Below are 23,788 nucleotides of genomic sequence, written 5' to 3'. Positions count from 1 at the left end.
TACATATACATATGTATATGTACTGAGATACATATCTATATGTATATTTATAGATGACCATCTCATTACATGTATTATGTATCCGTAGAATGAATCTGCATGAATGTTAAGTGTGTATGCCCAAACAAATTACTGCATGTGAATTAACAACATCTGAAAGGAACTGATTTGGTTCCTTCCTGATTGTTTGTATTATGCAGGCACCTATCCTGAATGAAAACTGACAAGTTTGCTTTAAGAAGCTGAAATCCCCTAAGGGCTTTTCTCTGTAGTTACCATTATGTGGGTAAGGAGAAGCAAGGGTGGTTATATTGTGAATAAAGAGAAATCCTATAGACTAGACAGCTAGCTTGATAAAAAGATATTTGTCATGATGGCATACTGTAGGGAGGGTGAAGAAATGGCCTGTATCATAGAAATTATCCATTGATCTGCTCTGCTCTTATTGGTGACAAGTTCCTGCTTTTTTTGTTTTTATTTTTTGTTTTGTTTTGTTTTGTTTAACTCCCAACTGGATTACCTCTCTTACAGCGACAGTAATGGGATGTTAGTACTGGATCCAAATAGTATTAATGCTGGTCAGTAGCTTTCAGTAGCACACTACAAAATAACCTGGCAAGATATACTTTGAACTGCCACATTCTTTGCAGAGCTTTGAAATAGGAGTGATATGGAAAACCACTTTTACTAGTTTATTCTGAAAGGGATTGTACATAACTGATGTCTGAAGAACAACAGTTATTTACAGTAAAGTTTTAACTCCTGTCTCCATTGCCTGTGGAGTAAAAATAAAAACTTGAAATGTTAACTCAAGTGTCTGGTTTTGGTGGGTATAAAAAAGGGAGACCATATAGGTGATTGTTAATCATTCTCTTTCTTGGCCATTCTAGTTGAGCAAATCATATATCCCCAAAATTTCTCCATCAAATTTTAATGAAAACTTATTTATGACTTATTTAAGCAACTTTAAACTTATTTAAAACTTTAGTCTTAAATAAGTTTTATTTTAAGACTTATGACTTTAAGCTTATTTAAGACTACAGCTGTTCAGAACATTTTTAATAAGGTTAAAATTTCTAGAACAAATGTTCTGAATAGCTGTAGTCTTAGAGTGTGTATACACTCCAGTGCTGGATTTACTCAGTACCTTGACTATTGCACAGCGAGTCCCAAATTGGTGTATACGAATGGTATTTTCATTTGCTCTAGGGCGCATTGTTCCAGTGAACCTTCTATAAGCCAGTCACCCAAATAATGATAGACACACAGGCTCTCTTGCCTGAGGTACATTACTGCTTCTGCCATTACTCCTGTAAATACACAAATAAGCTTGGTGAAGGAAGGGAGGAATTTTAATGTGGGACTCGTTTGTAGCTAAGACAAGAATATAGCCTAATGTTACATTTCCAATTTTAATCAGTTCCAACTCAGATGAAAAAAAAATGTTATTGAAAAGCGTTAAAAATCTGTTTGTAATGAGTTGAGATGACAATCAAAGCTATCTCATTCTTTGTTATTCTACAAATTTTAAGAGGCCTGAATCATCCCCCACATCTATATACTCTTTCATCACTCACTGTCATTCTACCCACTCTATACAATATGCAAATTCACCTCCCCTTTTTGTCCTAGTGAAACTCATGTTGATGTTTACAGTTCATTTAAATGTATGATTTATTAAGTATGCAGTAAAGATTATTAAATATGGAGTGAAGACTTCAGGAATAACACTCCCCGGATTTAAAAAAATAAATAATAATGTTAGAGGTTTGTAAGCTAATTGTAGAGTAAAAGAATGTTTTTGTGGCTGCATTCTTATTTTACAGACATATTCTGCTCTTTTTAAATTTAAAAGTAATTACAGAATGTTTTTAGAAGTAACAACAATCATTCGTGTATTAGAACAGAATGGGCTATACGACACCTCAGTGTTTCATATACATGTATATACACTTACATAAATCATTACTACTGGTTTATCTTGTGCAGTATCTTATATGCCAAAGAGTCACAGAATGTTTTACAAGCCCTAGATCTGATCAAGGAGATCCTCTCGTGCTCCCTTGGTGATTCAGGATACTGGGCTCCTCCAGAAGAGCGTTCTGGCTGTTATTGAGCTGAATCATTTTGAACAAAGTATAAAATCTGACTCCTAGTTGGTTGCAGTACCCATATGATGCACTTGAGCAAGGCAGTCACAAGGAACTAGCCAGAATTTTATAATTTTCTGCCAAAAAGGAAACAAAACAATAGAAAAAAAAAAAAAAAGCAGGGTTGACAATAAGACAAAATTATAATTTACTACCTGCCAACTACCCTTTTTACCCAGAATATATCAAGTACATGGGGTGTTTGTTGAATACATCTAGGAGTTCTCCCAGCATCTAAGAGCACCCTCACAGCTTCTGACCTCCATCCATTCACAGCTGTACTGTTATCAGCCATGATTAGACCTGAGTAATGGCATCATTAGTAGTGATGGGTGAGCAAATGTGTTTAGCATAACCTCTAATCATGTTTTCATGAGAAAAATCATCTGTAGTGTTCACCAAATATCAAATTGATATGCCACTTACTGTAATGTGGAATTCTTATCCTATCTTTATGTGGATGAACTGAGAAAAGTTACATGAGGAACTAGTGATGAAAATATCTGTTTTCTTAATAAGGGGAAATACATTTTAAATAATTGGGCTAGCATTGCAGGTCGTAATACATTATGCTTCCTTCAGCTTCTACAATGGCCTATTCAGCCTGCAGAAGATGTTGCTTGCCTGAGCTGGCCAAATATCTGTGAAACCCACAAGCAAAGGGACGGAACTGGGAAGATTTTTTGGCTGATGTGTTTCCTACCTGCTCTGTCTGAATCACCTTTTTAGATACTGCAACATCTATGTTTTAATTAACTTGAAGCCCCAGTTTTCCTGGTCAACTTGCATTAATTCAGGCCTGTCTCTAGGTTTAAAGGTCACTTACACTGTCACATCAGAGCCAAAAAACAAACAAACAAAAAAAACCCAACCTATCAACCAATCAAAAAAAAAACCACAAATTATTTTTTTCATCACATTTTACCTCCTCCACCAAATCACAGATGTCTGAGCTTATTTTTTCCTGGAAACAATCAGTTTTCTTACACTGTATTGTAGGTATTTGGTTGTACAATACTATTTTCAAGAATTTTTCTTTCACAAGTAGTGGTCGGCTCCACCATTTACCAATACAGTTCTGACTGATTATTTTGTACATGCTGCAGAAATATGATCAGTATTATTTGGAGAAAAAAAATGTTAGTGTTTCCATCATATTTTCTTTCTAAATCTGACAGGTAATTAGCAAATGTTTTATGAAATTGGTTACTTCTTTGTGCAACTCTGAATTTTAGAATATCCATCTTGTCAATACCCATTTTAAGCAGTTATATGCTTATGCTATGTAGAAAGTTTTCTAGATAGAGGCCTCATTGTGAAAGAGTGATGGAGTACCAGATGCTGAAACAGGGATAATTAACATTTTCCTAAAATCAGTGCTATCTAATGTACACAGAGAAAATCATTAGTGATTTGTAAGGAATATATATTTGGGGGGAATAAATCAGGTTTCCTTGTCTGAAAAGACTCTGATGAATAACTGGAGATTAGATAATCCTGTGAACAAATTTTAATTCAACTTTGAAAACTAGTAGGGTTGTTATCTGAAGAATGCTCTATTTAGTCACTTTAGAATATGACTTTAAAAACTGATGTTGACAATACTCCTTAAACAAGAATTATACTTCAGAGGACAATCTAAACTTTCTCTTCGAACCCTCAGTTTCAGGCAGCGAGCATGTGTGGTAACTTCTTTGTGTAAAAGGACCACATTCTCTGTGGGGTGAAGAGGGTTGCCAAATTGTAACATAAGCTTAAAATCTGGTCCAGAATGTTTACCATTAACTGAAAAAATGTTACACAAGGAAGAAATGGATTTTCACAGTCTTCGATATATATATATGTATATGTAAGTATGTATGTATACATTTATGAGTATATATATGTTTATATGTTTTTATTGAGCTGATATTAGGGAAGTGATCCTCCAGTAAGACCCAGATGTTCACAGCAATATAACTTCTTACAACCATTTAGGGCTATACTGAAATCAGTGAAACACTGCCTAGTTGCAAAAATAGGTATGTATATATCTTTACAAGACTGAATCTCTGTACTGCAGAAGGCTTATAAAATTACTCACTGTAAATGCTCTGCAAATGCAGTTCTTTGAATTTAAATAGTTAAGCAATGAGATTTTTGATTTCAGATTCTTGTGTTAGTTTTTTCTTACACCATATATTTTATCTTGAAAACTCATATAACTTTATCTCTTCCACATCATTTATTTCATGAAATATAGCAAGCCCAATCCTGTTAAATGATTTTGTTCTTTCTGCATTGGGATAACAAAGTTATTGTGATATAGTATGGGAAAATAGGTTTTTGAGATAACCCGCCATACTTATATTATGCTGTATATTCTACCTAGATTAATAAACACTTCATCATGAGTGTATTGCAAAGGACATTCCTCACATGTAAAACTTCTGTTTGGGATTTCCCAGATAGAAACATGTACTACTGGTCATGAATGCCTAGGAGATACAATAAAGTGAGGTAACAAGGAGACACACACCATGTGTCCATTTTGTCCACATACCTACTAATTGTGGGCAGTCCGCTGTCTTCTTTTTTTCTCTCAGACAAAATCTGTGATAGTAAAACTGGATGCCTTCTGTCCCTTTGGATGTATGGTAGGCCAAGTTAATATGCGTTATCACAGAATTATAGAATGGCTCTGGTAGGAATGGGCCTTGAATATTATCTGAATATTATCTAGTTCCAACCCCTCCTGCCATAGGCAGGGATGCCACCCACTAGATCAGGTTGCCCAGGGCCTCTTCCAACTTGGTCTTCAACACCTCTGGTGGTGGGGCATCCACATCTTCTCTGGCCAGCGTGTTCCATTGCCTCACCACCCTCTGAATGAAGAATTTCCTCCTAACATCTAATCTAAATCTCCCCTCTTTTAGTTTAAAACCATTCCCCCCATGTCCTGTCATTATCTGACTGAGCAAAAAGTTGCTGTCCATCTTTTTATAATCCCCCTTTAAGTATTGAAAAGCTGCAATAAATGGTTATAGTTATGATTTGCTCGAGTGTGCAACTGGCTGCATGGAGAAGTATACAAGATTAGTAATTTTTCTCTAAGTCTGCAAAGAAAGCCAATTTTAAAGGAGAGAACAGTAAATAATGTTTGCTGCAAGCAGTGACCTTCAATTATAATACTGCATTCTAATGCGCAGAGCATTATAGTTACAGTGGCTCACAACACTGCAGAGCTTTCATGGAATTTCTAAATGGAAGTTCTTACTTTCTGTTACTCCTTTAATGCTAGACTTTTAAAGTGTTTCTTAAGCTTTTTTTTTTTTTTTTTTTTTTTTTTTCCCCTTTGGCCTAATGTGAATAACAGTATTGTTGTCATAGGCCACTGCCAAGGGCTGTTCGTCTCCAGCTATTGAAACCAAACTATCATTGCACTGGATGCATTTACACCGCTGCAGGTTAGCCTGGCAGGCTATATGTAAGAAAGGTCCCAGTCTAAGATGGCATTTAGAGCCTATAACCTTGCCTGGGATCTGAAAGTCAGAGCACATGTGAGATGCAGAGTGAAGAGTCATTTGAAGTTCCTGCATGTCACTCTAGGTAAAACTTTAGTCATCTCTGGTGGTTAGTTCACCTGTAGCATCTTGCAACATCCGTTTTACTAGGGCCTACCATTACTGAAGAAAACATAATGAATCCAAGTGGTCTGACTGGGGAAAATAATAATAATAAAATAAAATAATAATAATAATAACAATAATAATAATAATAATAATAATAATAATAATAATAATAATAAAATAAACAGATTAACCTGTTATAATCTGATACTACATGAATCCAGTTTCCAGAAGTGCATGTGACTTTAGCCGTAGATAGACTCCATCTCTCCAGAGTGAGGTAGAATGAATTTCAGCATGTTTCTTTCTTTCTCTCTCTCTCTCCAGTTTTGTCAGTAAAATAATATGAAAGGTCATTTCTAATGTCCAGTGAACATCATCACATCTGACATTGGGTATCTGAGGCATGCACAGTCACTGTCACTACAATGTCTTTTGGCTTGCATCTTACATCTTTGGTGTGTGAAGGCAGGCTGAAATGTTCTGTTGAACTATGCACATTGTTCTTTCTTTGCTATGCTTGGATTTGTACAAAGGTAGAAGGCACACTAATGTTTTCCACGGTTGCTTGGGAGATAGACTGCAATGGAAACAGGCCCCTTTTATTCTGCATATGGAACAAATTAATGAAAATTGCAAAATGTGAATGCAAGGAGTTTTGTCGCCTCCTCATTGTTTCCTACCCAATCATCTACACAAGAGTGAGAGAAAGTAGCCTGTTTTCTCTTTCTTATTGATTCGTACTACATACATAGGGTTTCTATAGGTTGGTCTCATTGTAAAGACTGAGTCTTTTATATTTTGCTTTACTATTTTATCAGACACTGTGGGTTTCCTTTCCCCTACATTTAGAAAATGAGAAAGTTGAGAAAATCACAATTTTCTAGCTCCAGAAGTCAGTTTATTGGTTGAAAGATAGGAGAAAAACCTATGTATATATAGGAGAAAACCACATAGTTCTATGAAAAAAAAAAAAGTCCTTTTTTTTTTTTTTTCTGCTCTTTGATAGGAGAATTGTTATATGCCACTGGGAGGCTTTCTGGTACCAAAAAATTGATGTAATTTAAGGATCCTTTTCCTTTAAAAAAGAAGTTTATAAGACAGTCTTTTCCAGACTTGAATCTTCTGGTTTGGGGGTTACCGATAATAAATGTCTAAGCAGATTATTATGAAGAGAAACAACTACAGGTGCATGCAAAAATTAGTGCAGTGTTTGTCAGAAAATATGAATGCTCTAGGATTCTCTAGCAGTCACATTCATCAAAGCTCTTTGTCTATGATAACATCGGTTCTATGTCTAATTCCTCCCACTGGAAGTACATTTAGTAGCTGTTTTTCATGTTCTGTGAAAACTCTTGAAAATGAAATTGGTTTCCAGCAGGGCATTCATTACAATGATGTAAATCCAGAACAATTAAACTGAAGTTGATGATGTTACTCCAGATTTACATATCTGTAATGGAGAATACAATCTGGCTCCATATGCATATGAAATCCCAGCTAATGTGTAACTGGAATGGAAGACAATAATTTTTAATGTGACCTTTTATAAATTTTCTCAGTTTTTTTTTTTTTTAAAGGAAAAAATGCACTCTGGTCAAGTAGCAGACAGTGGTGCTGTTGATTCCAGATTGCATGTGTATTACTCATAGATCCAGCTGTCTGTCTTCATTCTCACTCACCTTTGGAGCCACTGGTCCCTCATACTGAAACAGAAGCAGTTGTACCTGGAGGGGATGCAGGACTTTGTCCAACTTGTTTTTAATGGCTGGACATCCATTCAGACAAGTGAGAAAGCTATCAAGTGCAGCAACAATCAATGAGGTAAGGTGTATGAAATTATTATTTTTTTCCCTGTGTACGGCCAAGCACTTTTTATAATTCAACAGCCTGGGAACCCATGTCTGTACCTTTCAGGAAAATTCCTGTTGACTTGGGTTTGTTCCTGACAGATACCTTCAGGGCTGGGCCTTGTTACAATTAATAATATCTTCAGTGCCTCACTCTTGCTTTTGTGTGTCTTTTCTCTTTTCTTAGGAAGGAAATTGAATTTGTGTTCAAGTCCTACCGGGTCAAATGGTTCACAGCAGCTTTTTCTTCTTCTGTTATCACAGCTCCTCTACCAACTAGAGAAAGACTGCGAGCAAATCTTGCTCTTGGAAGATTAAATACTCTTTGATGGTAAATTGAGCAAGATATAATGGGGCAGCAATAATTGCTACCCACTGCAACTCTATTTAGTCTTAATATTATTTACAGCTGATGAACTGTCACTTTTTTATTTTTCAGATAACGGAGGTTGAAGAACTGATCCTCAAAACTGATTTGTGATGAATGGCTTGATAATTGGCCACTTCCTATACATTGCATTTCTCCAAAATTATACTGTTATTTAAAAAGTTGATAATCCCCAAACTCTATTCCTAATTTTTTCTTATGGTATTGAATTCCTTTCTATAAATCAAGTCAGCTGCTGAGGAAAGAAGTCAAAGATTTTTTTTCCCTTTTTTTTTTTTTTTTTGCTTTAATGACTTTTATACCAACATGTTGCTGAGGTTTTAAAATAAATATATTTGTTATTAGCACTTACAGACATCTCCCTTTCTAATCTTGTATTTTTGTTGAATAAATGCCAATAGTCAAATGTCTTGCCACATATTTGACACACCTTCAAACATACCGTGCTTTTGTGTGCTCTTCATTTTCTCTCTATAGCAGTTTCTGGGAATAATCAGGCACAATAGAACACTCAATGCTTCTTTTAGATCCTCACTTATTCAGGGAACTGGATTTGCAAGGTGACATGAGAGTGGTTTTAATAATAGAAGAAGGAAAGAGGGAGAAGGAAAATTCACCTTTAAAACTATGTAATCATTCTGCTCTCTTTTATCTTTCTTTTTGTTGCTTGTTTTGTATCCATCCTTTCACTGCTTTGCCTTTTTCTGTTAATTATCCTCTATTCTCCTCCACTTGCTTATATTTTCCAAGGAAGACCTAGCTGAAAGTTTGTGCTTATGAACAAAATAGTAGATGTAGATAACAATATCAATTACCAGAAAAGAGGACTGCAAGGAATCACCAGAGTTACCGAGTCCCCTCCTCTGGAAATGGCAACCTATGTTATAGACATTTAGTCCAAGAGGGTCCACAACAGTTTAGCTCACTAAAAGCCACAACATCCATGAAGTTATCATTAATAACCTTCAGCCTTATAAGAAACAACAGTGGCGCAGCTGTAACATGCCACAGGAAAAAAGTGAGGTACTGAAGTCGTCGCTGATGCCCTAGATCCCTGCAGCAGCAAGTGATTTGCTAGGTGAATTTCCCAGATGGTCCCTTTCATTTCCTAAAGAAGAGGGAATCAAAACCAACAACCTCCGGTAATCCCTATCACTTTGTTTAGAGTTTCGTCTGCCCTACGTTTCATCAAAACATACTGTCTTACATTTCACCTCTAACAGTGACCAATTTTGAATACTTCAAATACATGACAAAACGCAGCTACATTATTTACTGAGGCAGGGAGGGGATGGTGTTGCAGGTAAGCAGTGGAAGCTGTGAAATGTGTGCTGTGTAAATTTAACACAACTAAGTGACATTGATCAAATAATCTTTCAGAACACATGGCAACAAATAAGCCACTGGCTGTTATGTAGATTAATGAACAGTATTCTTTTGCAAGCACAAAAAAATCCTGGAAAATGGATTTGAGAACTACATAAACAGACATTTACTTTTCACTGGGCACTGATGACAGAGTATGAAAGCACAACCAATTATGAAAATATTCTGCCAAAGGTAGGGGTCTATAACTGTTGTGAGTTTTCATTCCAAACGTAGAAGTGTGACATAACATAAAACGTTTTAATATTGGATGAATTCTATATGCATCTGTTAGCATACTAAGCTGCTTCTTCTTGGAGCTCACAGTATTTCTGTATACTCCAGCTGTTGCTTGGGTCTTTACAAGGTACAACCAAGTATTTCCAATACATATGCTCAGCTGTTTTGGTCACATATTGTCATTATAGATGTTCTTTTGCACCTATTCAGTCTGTTTTCTTAGCTCTTCCCATCATGAAGATGCCATGAGCTACTCCTTCGATCTGATGGGTAACAATACATGCTGTTCTGTTCATATATACATACATACACAGAAAAACATATATATACTTCGATGTATATGTGTATATATATTTATTTATATATCCTTTTTTCCCATTGTTTGATGAGAACAGTCCTATCCAGTGGCCATGACTTGAAGATGAAGGCATCAAACAGATGAATCAAAAGCATACGATGTTCTCACACCTCTTGTTGAGGCACCTGCCATGGCACACATCTTACCTTTGTGTACAGGTGCTCCAGTAGACAAGAGTGTGTGATTGTCTTTCCTTTGCATTTTATTTAAAGCCAAAATGTGATCTTGTATGTTGCTTCTGACTATTTTATATTCAGTGCTTGGGTAGAGGTCATGATATAGTTTCCTCCTTTCATGTTTCTCATGACATTTGGGAGTTGTCTGACTCCATCAGGAAGATCCTTTGCAGAACTCTTTGGAATTTCTGCCCTGTACACTCTGCCTTTGCGCTCCAGTGCTGTGCTGTGACTCAGGCTGAATAAGAGAATCTGCAAGTTAAACAGGGAAAGGTGAGTTGATTTCCTTAGTGGTTAACATGAATGGCCCCAGTATGGCATGTCGTCAGTCTGGACATGTCCTCAGTCTGTTATACTATGAGCTCCACGAGTGCTCAGAAGACCACATAGCTATTCTTTTGACCTTTTGTACTGAATCAGTGATATTTATTTTTTTGTCCACCCCCACCCCCATCCCACCATCTTTGTACAGTTAGTCATATGCTCTTAAAAAATCTTTTACAGATGGAACTCCGTGGGACAGGGCCTGTATAAAAAGTTGTATTGAACAATTAAAATAAAGGTTTTAAAACTTCCTGTTTCCCTCAGTGTGGTTGCTTAGAGGGAATAGCTGTGTTTAGTGGAAAAAAAGTCAGAGGACTCTGGGGCATGTGTGCCACCTTGTACCCTTTGGTCTTAGACAGGAGGTGGAGGAACAGAGGAATGAGATGCAGGCATCTTGTGGAATATGCTTCTTGTGTTAATGTGCCTTAACAATGACTGTCTCGCAAGGCTGATGTTTCTGTGTGATGTAATTCATCAAATGTTTTTTGAAATCCACCTCTCTACACAATAATGCAATTAAATGTCCACTCTGCCTTCAGGAAACACTTACAACTTTACATAATATTGAAAAAAGATTTTGGAAGCTATAGTGGATTTGAATATGTGATAAAACACTGAGGAGCTGAAAAACTTGCTACACGAGGATGGAATTACATTACTAGAGATAAAGCAAAGTGGCAACTTCACAGATCTCATTGGTTCTTACCAATTAGTAGATTGTCTTTTATTTTAGAAGACAGTTACTAAAAGACTCAATGGATGAAACATTTATTTTTTTAATCAGGTTGGAATTGAGATAAGCCATTTTTACAATGACTGTAAACAACCATTCCTATGAAAGCAGATGATTATTACATGAAAATATTCTGTGTAAGACAGTTGTTCTTTTTATAAACATTTATTCTACTTCATGTGCAAGTCATTTGGCATGATTGTCATGTAGGAAAAGGGTGAAAAGTATTTCCTCCTGTTAAAAAGTTATCAGGTGATGTTATACAGTGCAGACTTTCTCTTCTGGCCTTAAAATCCATGAATATGCAAAAGTGTAAAAGCTGAAAAGGCTTTTAGTCTCTCAAACTGCAAGTTCCCTGGCATAAGGTTTTGAAAAACCTGGTCTCAGTGTCAATATCTCACAGACCGTGGTAGATCTTTGCCCTGCTGAATATAAAATTCAGCACCCATGAAATAAAACCCAGGACAGAATATTTATTTTTGCTGCAGTCACCATGCCAATCCATGATCATTCTTATTAGTATAAGAGGTAAGTAGTTTTTAAGACTATCTCTAAACTGTGCTGATATCACCTTTTATCTTCTTTATTTTTCTCTTCCTATTTATTTATTTATTTATTTATTTATTTATTTATTTATTTTTCCCACAGGAAATTAACAGGGAGTATGCTGCTTTGCTTTCACTCTTTTTCTATAGTTAGATTTTTTTAAACATATTTAATGCTCGCTCTCTAATGATGTTTACAGTGCTAGCAACTTATATCTAGGTCTGTATGTGCTAAAATAGCAAATTAAAAATGAATTTAGGCTTTTGAATCTACCATTTCACTGTGAGGCACTTGGTTATCTCTACTTGAACTGTTCTGCCCATATGAGGTAGGCAGTGTCAGTGAACTTTTGCTTCACTTCTTATCGTCTTTTGCTAGTAGAGAATTACGTCCCTTAACCTTTGTATGATGCTACAGTGTTACTTTTTACTTTTGTCATTTAAAATCTATAACTTATACAATTACTTTAATTTTTAGGGTATACTATTTCTAATAAGATAATTCTGTGCATAACTTTATACAGCAGTAATGAGAAATCTATACCTTAACTGATATATTAATTGCCAGGGGTTCCTGTATCTTAATTCTTTGCATTTACATAACATGTATGGTATTCTCAAAACATCAATAAAAATAAATCAACTTAATATTGGATTGCTCCTGTGAAGCAGGTATATTCCATCATCATCTATTCGTTAGTAAATACAGGCATGAACATAATTCACTGACTTTCACAAAGCCAACAGAATCCATAGGAAAGCTGGAAAAGTAATTTGTTACCTGTGTGCAATTCCTGAACATTAATCACAGTACCAATACTTATCTCCAGACATTGCTGTTCAGTTTTGGTGGACACAGTTGGCTGTTCAGTTTTGGTAGAGGCAGAGTTAATTTCTATTGAATAGTTGTTGGAAAGGTTCCTCTGGTTTTGTTAGCATGACTAAAATTTAAATTAGTTTTAAATAAAAATTTGTTAATTTATGCTTTGCCAGAACTGTGAGGATGACAATTTCACTGATTCTTTGAAAAATCTGTCTAGCCTTCATCATGAAAACATATGTATGTATATACAAGAGATTTTATGGACCATATTATTGATAGTTGTGTGAATAAACCCTACTTGCCTTCAAGTTATATATTTATATTAAATGTATTCATATACCTTCCCTGTAGGGTGTATTCACGTAATAAAAAAAGTTAGCAGCTGTGGCAGTTCATCCTGGTTTAGGTGGCAGGATGGGATTCAGTTGCATAGACGCGGGCATTTAGTAACTTTGTAGGGACACTAGAGTAACCTGTGCCCAGCACGCACCTCTCTGGAAGGATGTGTGTCTCACACTGTCATCGTGGCATATTTCCCAGCACTGTATAGTACTCTCATCCCATCTTAAAACAGAAGTGGGGCTCTGTTGCCTTTAAGGCAGTCATCTGTTTCTCTTTTAGGCTTCTGTCTTGGCAGCTGTGTGAGTTCAGAGTATTTTTGTACAAACTGCAGTTAATTCCATTTACCTTGATGCCACAGTGTGTGTGTATATATATATATATATATTTATATTAAGATGTATTCCTGAGGACAGAAGATTTGGCCTCTGAACTTCTTTAAATGTTTTTCAGAAGTGGCCCTGGCCTTACAGACTTGGACAAGGTACTGCCATTATTTTGCTGATTGCATCATTGATTGAACTAAGTAATTACTTGAGTAAGCAGCCAAAACTGAGAGAATTGCAGCATAATGAGATGGCAGAAGTGTCACAATGATTGTTTGAAGCTATATAGCAGTGTGATTTGACAGGTAAATTCTGCTTAATTATGAAAAAAAAGGACAAAATGAAGATAATAGTTCAAATTACTGAAGCATTGGACTTTACATCTAGGTTTTTAATTTATGTACAAAGTATGAGTGTGCGTGTGCATGTGTGTACCTGTATCTAAGAAATTGTTTGACTTCCTCCTTAAATATTACTTCTTACCATACAATCTTTATTTCGTGATGCAGGTATATATATAGCTTGCTTGGCTAAGTGCTCTCCAGGATGCTAAATTTATGTCCTGCTTAATAAGCATATGTACTTTCCATGTATTTCTGGCAAGTGCTTTTGACAGTGTGCCTTTATGCACACCTTTAAATTACAGATTCTTTTTCCAGCAGACCATTTTCTAAACTTACATACTTAGCCACTACAGACACATATTTAATATTGGCACCAACAGATCCTGCAGCGGTGTATATCATTTATTCATTTTACAGGGGCTGGGCACTGTGTATAACATTCACTGTTTTTTTGGCAAATGTTAACTGAAACATATAACATAGAAAACATAAAAAGATTGGAAAAATAATAGCTTTTTAAATTATTATTTTTATTTTTTACTTTAAATAACTAAGAATGTACAGAGCTGAGGACAAGAATGAACCTCTGCTTCCTTCCTTCTTCTTTGAAATGGCTTTGTGTCATCAGGATGTGAAATTTCCATTGCCACGCAGGCCCTTTATTCCCTCAGTTCATGATCTGCTGCATGATTACTTACTGAGAGAATTCAGCTCGATCCACTTTGTATGGTGGTCTTCTCTTCATATAGAATTATCCCAACAGACGTTCTCATGAGTTTCAGCATCACTTCTTATGCTTGTGCCAGAAGCAGAAGTTTCCCCTGTTGCCTCTGCTACTGCACATGAAAGCAAAACCCAACAGAAGAGTCAGAAAAGCTGCCCTTTCTAAACCCAGTTCACAGCCCAAGTCTTATCTTATCACTGCCTTAGCTCAGTGACCTTTTCTTGTCATTGTTCATTTCAGAAAAAAAAAAAAAAAGTTCAGAAAGAGAACTTATTGACTAGAACAAGTGATGAGATTGGCAAGAATAGAGGAGATTTCCTACCTGATCTCAGGAGCACACATTTTAGATCATTGCTTTACCTTTGAAAAAATATCAAAAGGGCGCAAAATTCTTAACCCGTGGAGAAACTGGTGTACTATTATGGAGATTTTAATTTAGTAAGTAGCATCCAAAATGCAATTAATAGAATTTTCACTGACCAGAATTGCTACAGATTTTGTTGAAGCTGGGACTAGACTATATTTTAATAATGTATAATTTTAATTAAATATAATTATATTGTTAAAATATTTTCACATGGTATTTTTAAGGGAGTTATTCCAACCGTTCTTCTAAGTAAAGAACAAGGAAAAAAAAGATCCTGTGTGTAGCAGTTCAAAAGCAAGACTGGCAGCAGAACACTGAAGAGAAATATTTCTGCAAATGGCACATCAGTACCTAGAGCAGACTTGAACATCAGCATTGTCAGAGGACAGCAAGAGCAAGGCTCCTCTATCAGGGAAGGCAACCAGGGAGCTGAGGGTGGCTGTGGCACAAGGGCCCTGTGGGCCAAGCCCAGCCCCACAGCACCCCACAGCCAGTAGGGCAGGGCTGGTGGCAATAGCAGGTCCCACCAACAGCCCAGCAACTAGCAACAAGCAAGAGGGGATGGGCAGGTTCCTGCTCAGCGTGGGAAGGGCAAGCAGCAAGGCAGGACCAGCCAGGATGACACTGACCCCCACCTGCCCATGGTGTAGCTGGAGCTCGGGGCTCAGACTTGAGCTTCACTGGGACTCCTGTGCAGAGGTTGTGGGATGGGGGTCCTGGCAGAGGTGGTCAAGGCAAATAAGGCTCGATGGTCCTGATAAGGATAGGGATTAATAACAGGAAATGTTAGAGGGTTTTAAGCAGCAGTTGGAAAGGGGAGGGGAGGAGAGGAGGGGAGAGGAGAGGAGGGGAGGGGAGGGGAGGGGAGGGGAGAGGAGAGGAGAAGAGAGGATAGGAGAGGAGGGGAGAGGAGAAGAGAAGAGAGAAAGACAGACCTAGTTGTGCAGTGCTCCATCTTGAGAAGAGACATTTTCAGCTTCAACACTTTTCATTGTTTGTGTGCAATTATGATATATTCTTTATTATAACAAGATGATAAATACGTATTACTTGTTTGTTTAAGATATTAGCATGAGCATATTAGAAAATGTTTTGGGAGTGCTGGCAGGGGAAGTATTTCCTTGTGACAAGATTTCAGTGAGAGGCCCTTGGTGAGGAACACCGTCTGGAGTTAGTGATGGATCAGAACAGAAGGTACTCCATGTCTTTGAAGTCTTACAACTGGATGATTTTACTCCATCTGTTTTGCAAGGTGAGAGTGGACCTGCCAAATTGCAGTGATATTTTTTGTAATTCCGCTTTTGGCAAAGCATTGTAAAAGGAGGTAGATTTAGTGTAGAAATATCTTCCTTCTTCTTCCCTCTGGAGTTTGTCTGAAGGATGGCTTGCAGGAAATTTTTTTGCAAATCAAGAATTCTGAGGCAGTAAAATGGGGTGGTTTGGCAAGCAGGGTTGTAAGCTCTTCTCCAGTTTTCTCACATTGACAACAATGTTAAGGAGAGTATTTTGTGTTTCTTTGCTGACTTCCGAAAGGCTGAATGGTAAATGGTAGAAATTTTTGCTTTCAGCTTGTAAACCTGTTTGGGTTTGTGTGTGTGTGTTTTTAAAGAAAGCTAAGACTGTCCTAAAACTCATGTGGAACTTTGATTAAGTATATCACACAGAATTTATTAGCAATTAAAAACTACTGGATGGTCCATTTGCCACATGTAATGTCTCCAGAAGCATTGAAAGGCAATGCATTAAAGGGAATGTGGCTGTGTGAAGACTTATTGCTTCATATATTGCTTAACCTCTCATAGGCTTGATAAATAAAAGTAGCTACTGGGAAAGTTGGATCTTTTTAAAAATATCGCCTTATCAAATCATTTTCATGAAAGTTATTTCATGCTTTCAACAGATTTTGTATAACCATCGCTTCACATTTCTTGCCTTCAATCAAACTGTGAAGTTAAATTATGTTAAATAAATAAATAAAGATTATCTCCCAGACCTCTTCAGTATAGTGAACTATGTAATAATGCCACATAATATATTAATACTTATACATATATCTCAAAAAATAATAATACATGCTCAAAGCACTATGGAAGTGGTTAATAAATATAGGATTCTTCATTGATACCTCCCACACACCACTTTGAAATTCATTCTACCTAGAGCAAAAAAATTCAAAATACTTGTTAGATCTTTTCAGAGCATGACTTTCCATAAAAATATGTTTGGATGTGATGTGTTCTTTAGAAATTTTATGCCAGACTGTTCCTGTTTTACTCATGACCCAAATAAGAAATATTTTTTTACAACTTGGTTACAAGGAGGAGTTTTATCCCCCTAAAAATACTGTTTTGCTACCCATATGGTGTTGTTTATTCTATCAATGTGAAAAGATCTGTTTGTTGGGGTGCTGATAATTGCCTTGATTTCATTTTCTAAAGATATGTTTTCAGCTCTCTCTGTCTGTCTGTCTCTGCCTAACCTTTGAACCTATTGACAGATTTCAAATTAATTTCATAAGGTGGGAATCTTGGCCATGCTAAGTTCCTACAAATTCAATGAAAATCTGCATTTGGCTTAAGTAGAAAGATCCAGGGCACTACATTCATGAGGGTCTTTCATTTCAAGACGTAGAAGCTGCTTGGGCAAACAGTACTCTCTTAGGTCTCAACAAGCCACAAGCTCTCTCCCTGTAAGAAGCAGGAGAGATATGGAATGAAATGGAGAAGGCATGCTGGTGAAAACTTGGGAGTCTAGGTCAATAGGATGTCAAATTTCTTCCATTCTACTTTTTGAAGATCAACATGTTTAATCTAAGTATAATAATAATATTGGATATTTTGGTATAGGAATGAGTGAGTGGATATAAACGCTACTCCTTTATGGGATTCATAGAGACAAGTTACAACTGCCAGAATGACTACAGAATCCCTCTATTTTCTTTGTTGTTATGGCATTGTTGGAAGAACTTTACTGCACAGAAGAAAATCAGTAGCTTGAACCCACGTCATTGCACTCATTTACAAATATGCAGTTGCAAATTTCTTGATGAGACTGAAGAAGTCATATTTATGAGAGAAAAACAATTTCTATATACTATTATTGCCTGTGTGGTGTTACTTTAGCAAAGGAAAACAAAGGTACTATGACTAAGACCATCATGTGGATTCCAACTCTGTGTTCTTATTGGTGGGGCGCACTGGGCATGAATCTATGGATAATAATTGTCCTATGCCACATGTGAACAGATCCTTGTGTTCAGAGTCCTGTTTAAAGGTGTTACAGACCCAGGGTCTGTGAAAGGAAATCCTGTTGTATTTGTTTTGTTGACTAGAGGATGAGCAGGTAGTTTAGTATATGGAAATTAAAACAAAATATACAAAGTAATATTACAAATGTTGCTTTTCAGACAGGTAGACTTTGTTATTTTATAAATTCTAGCATTTTAAAACTTGATGACATATATACCTTTAAAAACTGCACAGACATACATGTTTGAGGAAACCTCCTATCTGGGGACCATTTTATGAACCATGAAGTTTTCATTTGGATTTCAGAAAATCCGTCTGTAATCCCTTAGCTACAAAATAAACACACTGCAACCTTTTTAGACCCCCTACAAATTCCTTCTGGTAAGCGGAATCGCAGTTTCATTGAGGACTTCTTATATTTAGAGACTCTTGGCTCCTAATGTCCAGTGCCTATTTAGATGGCACTAGATGTTTTCTACTTGTCTCAAAAACTCTCGTGTTCAAAAAAACAGTAAAACAAGAAGAGCATATGAGTTGGTTTTCTGTTTCATGCAGCTATCTTTAAATCCACACAGTTCAGACTGTACCCTAACCCTTAGCACATACACTGTTGAATTGATCAATCATAAGGAACCAGTAAAGATCTTGTGGTAAAAGCTCTTGATGTCTTCTTGGTACATAGATCCTGGCAGCTAAAGCAGCTTCAGGTACACAGGTGTTTTTTCATCCCTCCTGACCTTCTGCTCAATATAGTCAGCTCTGAGCTGTCTCTGATGCAGCCCACTAGGCAGAAAGCAAGTTTTATTCAGGAGAGTGTTCAGAGAGCTGCAGGGATGCCAGCGCCAGCTGATCACACTGGATGTGTGTGGCAGATCAGGCACACAATGGAAAAGGTTTCCCAGATAGTGCACATGCAAAAGACATCGTTCTGCTTAGGTTCATTAAATCTGGTTACTCACTAGGGAGGGGAACTTTACTAAACTTACTCTTTTATTTAACTGTTTATAATTAATTCCTACTTACTGGTTTCCTATTCTGTGGCCTGGCAACACCACAGAGCAGAGTCATTGCCACTTCCAGTGATGATGACAGGGGTATTCACAGAAAATTCCTCAGTCTCTCACTTTCTGTGCATCTTGTATCTGGGTTTAGTAAAATGCAACAGATGAGGGTTATGTTTCCCATGTGTGTTCCAAAAGGATCTTATAGCCTGACAAGATCATAACACTGCGTGTGTTGAACTCAAGTAGATTTCTGTGAATGATGATAATGGGTGAGCTCACAGTGTAGGCAGTTGCACCATAAGAGGGGTGCCACTTTCTCAAACTAGATGTATGGATGACATTTTTATTTTAAAAATTATATTCTATTTTGTTTTCCTCTCTGTTGTTCCAGTTTCATCTATGGAAGCCAGGGACAAAGAAATAGTCATATAATATAAGAAAAAAAATAGAAATGGACACGAACTTTTAAAGCTTTAGGCCAGCTCAGATCTGGATGTGAACTTTTCAGCTAATTCTCCGTACGTGATAAGCTGGCTTGGTATAGGATCAAATCCCTTTTTCCTGAACTGAGAAGGAACAAAGTTTAAATAATTTGGGTTGGATCAAGATGCACAGAAGTTCTTAGAGCTATTCACTGTTCCACAGTTAGGCATTTGCTGTGTTGTGATATGAACACAAGAATATGCACTGATTGCTCTTGTTTATTCTGTGTCTTTTATTTATAAATTTATTTATTTTTCTTCTATACTTCTAGCTGTTTTTCATCCCAGTGATCTTCCTCTGTATACGTTGTGGATTGGATGTGTTTTTTGGAGGAAATGTTCTGCCAAATAGGATTTTCTAGTCTGCTAAGGGAATTTTCCATTGCTGGATGGTGATAAGAGTTGAGCCTTGTGCAATGGCTTAGTAAGACTGAGTGAATGCATGTAACAAGGTGGTCCCTAGAATTTACAACTCAAAATATCTCTACTAATAGAAGCTAAAAATGTTATTTGTTCTAAATGAATTTAGGCTTTTGCAGACCAGCTGTACTAGATCATGTTGGAAACTCTGTGCTGCTTGATGGCTGTATGGTTCCCTCTGAGCTCAAAGTACTAATGTGACACAAACATTTTGCAGTAAGAAAGGATTATGCAGCTACAAGAAATCACAGAGAATAGTGGAGTGAGGAGTCAAGTTCAGAAGCGTTCTTCTGTGCTGGACAAAGCTGTGTGCAATTTTCTTTCCAAACAGCAGATGCTATGGGAGCTTACATGATGTCATGTTATCCTGGAGGAAGAAGGACAATTCTCACAGACCTGAGAGTTTAAGAGGCTGCTTTCAGGGCTCCTTTACAATCAGGCCACCCAAAAGCTTTAGCATGCTTTAGTATTATGTATTTACTAATTTTTGTACAAATGAGAAAGTGCTGTACTATTTCAAGCAGACCAAATTATGGGTTACAGTAAGAGTTTCTGTTTTCTTCAGGATGGTACCACGGAAGATGCAAGCCAATAGAGATACTTAATTATTAGGGATGTAGAAGACTACTGTGATGTCTCTGATTCATCTGGGGAAGAGCATTTGTTCTTCCACACAGCTATATTGTTTGCTAAAATTGGTTCCCTGAACAGTTTGATCAGGAATTACCTTTTCTTTTGAGAGTTATGTGAAATACTCTTAATAACATTTTACTTCATTCCCTACTGTCAAAAAGACAGAACATATTTTTATCAGAAACACAGCCAGTGTGGCTTTAGGACTGAAAGGTTCTTTTGTTGTTCCTGTTTCTTGGTGCTTTTTTTGTTCAATTGCTAAGGACACGTTGGCCTGGAGGAATGAAGGCTAGAGACTGCCCTAATGAGGAGTTTTCCTGCAATATTCTTATGCTTGCTGTCATGTGCTAACCTCAAGCAATAGATCTGGCTTGCTCTAATACAATGCTTCTTTTGGCAAGGTACAGTAAATGCTTTATTTCTCCTCTAAACAAGGAGAGTCAAACTACAAGCCATACACATAAATCAGACAAAAGATTTATGAGCAGCAGATAAGTAGGGAACTAAGCAGTAATCTATTCCATCTGCTTCAGCTACAGACATCTCAGATGCTCTCCTGTCAGTCAGGCTATCACAAACCAGGAACACTTCCCACTGGTTCAGGAGCCCTGTCTTCATTTGTCCCCTTTGATTGGTCTCAAGTTCTTAATCTCCCCACCTGGCTCTCAAGCAATAATTAAGGCAATTAGCCTCTGCCTCCCTGGGCTGGTTGCTAATACAATCCAGCTGATTTACCTCCAGAGACACTTTATAAAGCTCAGTGAATAAAAAGTTTGCTGCTATAAACAGATAAAGGCAAAAAGCAAGAACAAGATAGCCTTTCTTTCTCTCTGATTGTGTCCCTATACTCCTCTGTAAGCAATATACTACTCTGTTGCATGTGCAACAGGTTTGTGTAACGTCCCTGTTGTGTTCCTAGCTTTCCCCAAAAGAGAGATATTTAAGATTACTTAGATCAGGTTGAAATGGCTGTTCAGTACTGGATTGTATGCATGCTATTAATCAATTGGATTTTTATTTTTTATTATTATTATTTTTGAGTATGTCTCTCAATATGTTACCATTACTGTCTTTTTTCCTCTAATCTGTACTTCTCAAGATGTAAATGGTTGGTCAGACTCACATAATCAGAAGAGGAGGAGTGAAAGGAGTGTCTCCTCTAACCTATTCTGGCACATGATTCTAGTGACTGATCAGCCCAAACTGAAGGAGGGAGAGCCTAAATTTGTCTCAAACGATGGAGACAGGTGAGTTGGAGTTCCTGCCTCCACTGCGTCCACCAGCTGTTTTTTAATCTCTTTCCCAAACATTTGTATCTCTACCATGGTCAGACTGGAAAGGAGAAAGGTGGGAGAACATCTGAAATGTCACTATATAGGAGTGAAGTAGGAAGGGGAACCAGCAAAGGGGAAAACTTAAAATAAATCTGGCAAAAGCACACCAAGAAAGGTCCTTTTTTGGTCCTTTTTTGTACCATTGTTAAACCGTTTTCCTCTCTGGTCCTGATCACCAATTTTAGTCCCTCATTATATCATACTTTTGCTCTCTGCACTGTGTCCTTCTTGCTCATATGAATCAGGATAAAAATGTAATTCAAAAGTGCTGCTCCTCCTTCCTTATTGGAAAATACAGGTCCACAGCTCAGCATATAATCACATGTTTAACACATCCAGCTGCTGTGCAGTCTTAGGCAGACTTTATAGGGAGTTGCTGAGCTCCTGACCCTCAAAAAGCACCTCTTTTGCCAAAGTCCTGGGAAGAAAAGGGCAAATGCATCCTTCATCTTTGTGGCTTTCTTTCTTTCTACCTCGAGAAAATGAATGCTCCACTCCTTTGCTGCTGCTACTATTGTGACACATGAGCCCTGCAGTCCTTGCCTATTATTATCCCCACATCTGTCTCTGCTGCTACTTTCTGGAAGTTTCTTTTGAAACTTTGTGTGCCTACCCCTCTCATAGTTTCCATCTCTAGCTTTCCTGTGATACACAGGGACAGGAAAGCAAAAGGAGAGCAGGATGAAAGTAAGTGTCAAGGAAAAAAAATATTATCGTCTGTATTACTGATATAATTTGAACTCTTTCGCTTTTGAATATGTTTGTTCCTTGGGAATTTTGTTCTGCAGATAGCAACTCAGGCATATGCAAGCTTTTTCTATGGCAGAGTAGGAAACGTAGTAAAGGTGGTGGAGTGAGGGGGAAGGTACAGAGTTCTTAGATTCTCTACACCAGTAGTTCTCTTAGCAAGAGCTATGCTTGTAGCTGACCATCTTAGATTTGATGTCAAGGGATATTCACAAATAAGCACATAATTTCCCAGTGTAGATTCTCTGAGGCTTGAGAAAATAACCTTATGTTTCATGTTTGTAACTGAAGAAGAAAATGGGCTATTGAACCCTTTTGATGTCACAACATAACTTTGTGGCAAGAGGGAGCAGAGAGAAATTTAGGGACGAAGATATGAGGGAAATAGTATGAGGGAAAAGAAGAGAGCAGTGCAAGAGGCAAACAAAGCAATAAGAACGAAAGAGAGAAAGAAAAGAATGAAAGATCCTTGGAGAATTCCTAGAGAATTCCTTCCAGCTTGGAAAAACTGGTCTAAGTTGAATCACAGGGCATGAACAGAAGGAGAAAAAAAGAACAAAAAATTGTGGCAATTTTCTAGTTCATTGTAAATGTTTGGTAAAGGGCGCGTGACTAAGCCATCAAATTACATGTCGTTTGTATTCCTTGGTGTAAGCAGTGAGGAAGGAAATTTTTCTACTTAGGCTTTCCAGCAGCAATGTGCTCAGGACTGAAAAAGAGCAGCCAATGATGCCATTTTGACATGAAGTCCCGCTTTTCTGTGTTTCTGATTCCTTCATCTCTATGTGTGCAGGTACTTCTAAAAACTAAAATCCTAGAAAAAAAACAGCAACCTTAGGGCAAATAAACTGCTACTCAAGAAATTATTTCAGTTCTGTATCTCAATTCCTGCTTTTGCTGATGACAGCTTCATACCTAGGTCAAGTTTAGAGGCCATGACTGCAGCTGTAATATGCAGTAAGTACTTTTGCTTTGAAATCTCATAGCAGTTTGAAATATTTTTTTTTACCATTGACAGTAGTGCTGTTGTCTACCAAGAGGTCTCTTTGAAGGTAGATTGAGTTTTTCAGGGGCTCTAATGGTCTTCTGTAAGAAAGTTCCTGTGAACCTTGACTGTTGCAATCCTACAGATGCACTCGGTTGTGTTTTATTCTTCTGTAATTTAGCTTAGGACAGGGTGCAAAGAGAAGAGTGAGTCTTGAGGCTTGAATTGTTATGACTGTCATGGTGATACTCAGATTTATATAGCTCCTCTCCATC

General features: G+C 37.2%; 1 protein-coding gene and 1 long non-coding RNA gene across 7 annotated transcripts in view; both read left to right on the top strand.

The window, feature by feature from the left end:
• The window catches only part of NOL4 (nucleolar protein 4), a 189,963-nt gene that overhangs the window by 106,312 nt on the left and 59,863 nt on the right, over window positions 1-23,788 (top strand). The gene's annotated exons all lie outside the window — the stretch shown is intronic.
• Window positions 7,328-8,477, top strand: LOC125179839 (uncharacterized). The gene is made up of 3 exons (XR_007157696.2): window positions 7,328-7,582; window positions 7,796-7,939; window positions 8,048-8,477. It is a non-coding gene; the product is annotated as an uncharacterized lncRNA (long non-coding RNA).

Source organism: Anser cygnoides, chromosome 2, assembly GCF_040182565.1.
Source record: "Anser cygnoides isolate HZ-2024a breed goose chromosome 2, Taihu_goose_T2T_genome, whole genome shotgun sequence".
NCBI lineage: Eukaryota > Metazoa > Chordata > Aves > Anseriformes > Anatidae > Anser > Anser cygnoides.
The sequence above is the reverse complement of the archived record's forward strand: the minus strand, read 5'-3'. Positions and strand labels throughout refer to the sequence as shown.